The sequence below is a fragment of the Silene latifolia genome, chromosome Y (genome assembly GCF_048544455.1).
Source record: "Silene latifolia isolate original U9 population chromosome Y, ASM4854445v1, whole genome shotgun sequence".
NCBI classification, from domain to species: Eukaryota; Viridiplantae; Streptophyta; class Magnoliopsida; order Caryophyllales; family Caryophyllaceae; genus Silene; species Silene latifolia.
The window spans coordinates 345,764,125-345,769,141 of NC_133538.1; the positions used below are offsets into that span (position 1 = coordinate 345,764,125).

The window sequence follows — 5,017 nt, forward strand, 5'->3', positions numbered from 1 at the left end:
ATCATAGTATCAATATCAATGAGATGACCACCCTTCTTTGCCTCATACTTGCTATTCTTGTTGAAGTTAGGATCAAAGTATTTAGCCAAAAGAGTGACTAGACCTCCATTCACAATAACGGTAGTGCCTTGCTTCCCACAATCAACGTTTAGCCATCTATCCACCAAAAGTCTTAGAGAGTTGAAAGCCTTGGTGAATTCCCTTCCAATGTTCAAGGCCGACTCAAGAAGAACAAAATCGAGTTTGGTGAAATGGTTGGTGTCTTTTCTTGCTATGATGGTGTTCCCTACAACCTTGTGCCACACTCTAATGCCCGGATGGTGAACTAATAGAGCGCAACTAGCATGAAAGTTCTCGAATTTCCTTCCGGAAATCGCCTCCCAAAGAGGGTCGGGGTCATATTTGCCAACATTCATGAAATAACTCGGCGAATCGCTAAGACCCAAAGCTTTACCCATTTCTTCAAAGGATATGCGCCTGCTAACATTAGCTAGGCGAAACTCGATGGTTTCCATAGTCTCAACCTTGTTAACTTTCAAAGTACTCAAAAATTCTAAGGTAAGGGAGGGGTATGTCAATTCTTTTGTTGTAAACAATTTCTCCAACCCCATGGCGTTAAAGAAGGCTCTAGTTTGCTCAAGGACACCCAGCTTATCTAAGGCATCTTCACAAATAAACTTGGTGGATAGAAATGATTTTCTAGCAAACTTAGCAAAAGTGTCCCTATGGGATTTGGAAATGAAAATTACCTCCGGATAATTCGGAAGTTGAGCAATTTCCGGAGTAGTAGATGTTGTTACTTCCATGGGAGGTTGTTGTTGTTGCACCTCCAAGTTTGGGCTAGCTACCACCATAGCCAATGCTTTCTTTGCTTGAAGACTCTTTTGTCTTGATGAGAGTGCCTTTGCCTTTGGTGCCTTTGCCTTTGTTGCTTTTGTTGCTTCCTTTGTCTTTGCCATTGATGAATAAACCAAGAAAAGAGCGAAAATCTTCAATTTCTAGTGTACCCAAATCGATTTAAAGATGAAAGGCTTTGCCTTTATGAATTCAAAAATCGACTCAAAGGTTGAAGATTTTGTGCTTGGTTTTGATTTTTGTTGAAAGAGGAGTGATTAATTTGTTGTTAAAAGGATGTTTTGATTTGATTTTGGTGAATGTTGTTGAGGAATCTTGTTTTTGTGATGGAGAGGATGAGGGTTTTGGAGTTATGGGGTTTATGGGTAGTGTTTTGAATGAAGAAATGAGGAAATGAATGTGGGATGGGGTTTTTAATAAACCCGAAAAATTTGAAATGCAGGGGGAAGACGGGCGGCTTTCCCTCGGGACGCCCGGATTCTGTCCGGATGGGCTTCAGGAATTCTCGCCTAAAGACGGGCGGATTGCAGCAAAGACGGACGGATTTGAAAGTACGGGACAGGCGTCTTTCAGAGAAGACGGGCGGATTCCTTTCCAGGGATTTTTCTTGTTTTCCTCAGCCAAAAAGACGGGCGTCTTCTCTTGCAGGACGGGCGTCTTTATGAAGACGGGCGGATTCTATTGCAGGACGGGCGGATTCGTTAACAGTCACAAAAATTTCAAAAATTCAGCTCAGAAGGACGGGCGTCTTCTGCCCAATATGCCCGGATTGCCTGAAGACGGGCGGATTCTCTTGAAACCGCTCGGGTTCTACCCCTTTTACCCGGATTCAGTTCCATCCGTGTACCTTGCATATCCCTTGTCATTTTTCATTCTTCAAAATCTCGTGTTCTTCATTATGGGGGCACTACTAAGGCATGAATAGCCTAGGCAATTGTTATCCCCACACTAAGCTAAAGCACTACACATCAATTGAAATCATTAGTCTCTCCCTCACTTCTCTCGAACATGATAATTATCTTGATCAAGGCATAAAAATCCAAAAATGACAAAAATGCAAATTAAGAATTAAAATGCGAGTTAGGGAGTTAGAAATATTTACAAATGGTGGTTTAGGGAGGACTCCACCAAACTCTCATTCTTGATGAGATGTCAAGGGGGCATGTCCAAGGTGTTGTTGATGTTGCTCAACACCTTGAAAAAGTAATCAAAAGCTTGTTCATTGTCGTGATAAAGTTCTTCAATATATCTTTGCCCTTGTTGTCGGTCTTGATCGATAGCATTACCAATGTAGGGATTGAAAATCCCTTCAAACTCATCGTCCCAAAGACCACAAACTTCATCTACTTGATCACTAAAGATATCTTGAGTTGATGGAGACAACTTTCCCATTATCTTGTTTTGGCCAATGAGGCCATCTTCTTCATTACTTGACTTTGGTGAGCTTTGCAAGCTCTCTTTGTTACAATTCACTTGCTCTTTGAATGGAGCATCTTCAATTTTCTTCTTCCATTGGAGTTCCGACTTCTTCCTATCATCCTTCCGGCTATAATGATCGATCATAAAACATGGTTCATGTAAATGGGGAGCTCTCATAGTTTTGTCAAGATTAAAAGTTATACTCTCATCTCCCACTTCTAGAGTGAGCTCTCCATGTTTCACATCAATCACCGCACTTGCGGTGTGTAAGAAAGGTCTTCCTAGGATGATTAGAATGTTGGAATCTTCTTCCATATCTACAATGACAAAGTCCACCGGGATGAAAAATTTCCCAATTCGTACGGGAACATCTTCCCATATCATCCCTAATGGTGTCTTCGTCGATCTATCGGCCATTTGGAGTGTGATATTGGTGCATTTAAGCTCTCCCATCCCCAACCTTTTACTCACCGAGTACGGCATAACACTCACACTAGCCCCTAGATCACATAAGGCTTTGTTGATCGTGGTGTCGCCAATGGTACACGATATTGAGAAGCTTCCCTGATCCTTGAGTTTTGGAGGTGAACTCCCTTGAAGTATTGCACTACTCACCTTAGTGAAGGCGATAGTTTCAAGCTTCCGGATCGACTTCTTCTTTGTGAGGATGTCTTTCATGTATTTCGCATAGGTCGGCACGTGATTGATTAATTCCGTGAAAGGAATTGAGACTTCCAAATTTTTCACAATTTCCATAAACTTTCCAAGTTGGTCATCAAATTTGGGCTTGGCTTGACGACTTGGAAAAGGAAGTCTAATCACAATGGGCTCCTTCTCTTTGACCTTGTCTTCATTTTTCTTTGAAATTTCTTCTTTTGATGATTCTCCATCTTTGGAGTTTTGCACAATTTCTTCCTTATCACTAGCTTCCACAACTTCATCCTCAACTTGCTTCTTCGGTGCTTCATACCTTGTACCACTTCTCAAATGAATGGCACTAACCGTTTCATGTCTTGGGGGATTATTTTGAGGTTGTAATTGCCCCTTTTGTCTTTGTGAGCTTGAAGATGCTAGTTGAGTCAATTAGGTTTCCAACATTTTGGTGTGAGCTAGGATGTTGTTGATGGTAGTTTCCTTTGCTTGACTATCTTTTTGCATTTGAGTGAAAAAATTCTTGTTGATTCTTTTGCATTTGGAGGACCGCTTTTTTAACATCAAAACCTTGGTCATTTTGTTGATTGTATGGATTTTGATTTTGGTATCCTTGGTTTTGGTTGTAAAAGGGTCTTTGATTTTGGTTTCTCATGGGAGGTGGGGTGTATGTTGTTTGAGTGTTTTGAACATTTTGGCTTTTGTATGAGAGATTTGGATGGAATTTGGTGTTTTCATTGTAATAGTTGGAATAAGGGGTACCACTCTTGTATGCTTGGAAAACATCCACTTGTTCATTTGTTCCTCTACATTCACTTGAGTCATGTCCCAAAGTTCCACAATTCTCACATATCCCACTTGGGATTGATGAGGATTCCGTCATGGCATTAACATGATGCTTTGGTGATTTTGAGGCTTCTTCAAGTCTAGCCATAGCTTTTTCAAACTTCAAGTTGATGGTATCAATGTGAGCACTAAGTTGAGCACCCAATTGAGTAACGGAGTCCACTTCATGCTTTCCTCCTCTAGTAGCCTTGCGAGGTCTACTATATTGTGAGTTATGGACCGCCATTTCCTCAATTTTGTTCCAAGTTTGATTGTCAACAACTTTGGTGAACATTCCATTTGATCCCATGTTGAGAATGTTCCTTGAATCTTCATATAGACCGTTCCAAAATTGTTGTACCAAGAACCACTCGCTAAGTCCATGGTGAGGACATAAGCGACAAATTCCTTTGAACCGCTCCCAAGCTTCATACAAAGATTCTTCATCCCTTTGCTTAAAACCCGTAATTTGAGCTCTTAGCATGTTAGTCTTTTCCGGTGGGTAGAATTTTTTGTAGAAAGTTAGAGCCAACTTCTTCCAAGAATCAATTCCGAGAGTGGCCTTATCAAGGCCCTTCAACCATTGTTTCGCGGTGCCAATTAGAGAAAAAGGAAATAAGACCCATCGAATTTGGTCTTGAGTTACACCGGTTTGAGAAATCGCATCACAATAGTCACAAAAGGTCTCCATATGAGAATGAGGGTCTTCACTAGGCATCCCCCCAAATTGGCTCCTTTCGACTAATTGGATAAATGCGGATTTGGCAATGAAATTTCCGGTTAGATGTTGTGGTGTGGGAGTACCATTGGGTAGGTTCTCCTCGGTGGGTACGGAATGTGATGAAAACTTAGGCATTGTGGGTTGATTTTGTGTTGTATTTTGTGTTGGGTTCTCCTCACCTTCTCTTGCAAAAGGGTTGATGAACTCAATAGTTGGTTGAATATCTACAACCTCACTAATACCTCTCAAATTTCTCCTAGCAAGTCTTCTATTGGTTGTCAAAGTTCTTTCAATTTCACGATCAAAAGGTAACAAATCACCTTGTGACCTTCTAGACATGCAAAATATCAAACAACTCGAAAACAATTAGAACAAACCTTGAGGAGTTTTACTTCCTCAAGGCAAAGAAAGACACAACTAATAACAATATAAGAAAATCTAAATAAAGATAACACCGTCCCCGGCAACGGCGCCATTTTTGGTCGGGACTAAATCTTTTCGGTAACTTGTCGTTAGGAGCACCTAGACCAAAACACAATTTATAGC

At 40.9% G+C, this 5,017-nt stretch overlaps 1 non-coding gene across 1 annotated transcript; it reads left to right on the forward strand.

Annotated features, from left to right (window-relative positions):
- The first annotated feature begins 4,127 nt into the window (after positions 1 to 4,127).
- On the forward strand, positions 4,128 to 4,234 carry LOC141637063 (small nucleolar RNA R71). The gene has a single exon (XR_012541626.1). It is a non-coding gene; the product is annotated as a small nucleolar RNA R71 (small nucleolar RNA).
- The last annotated feature ends 783 nt before the right edge of the window (positions 4,235 to 5,017 follow it).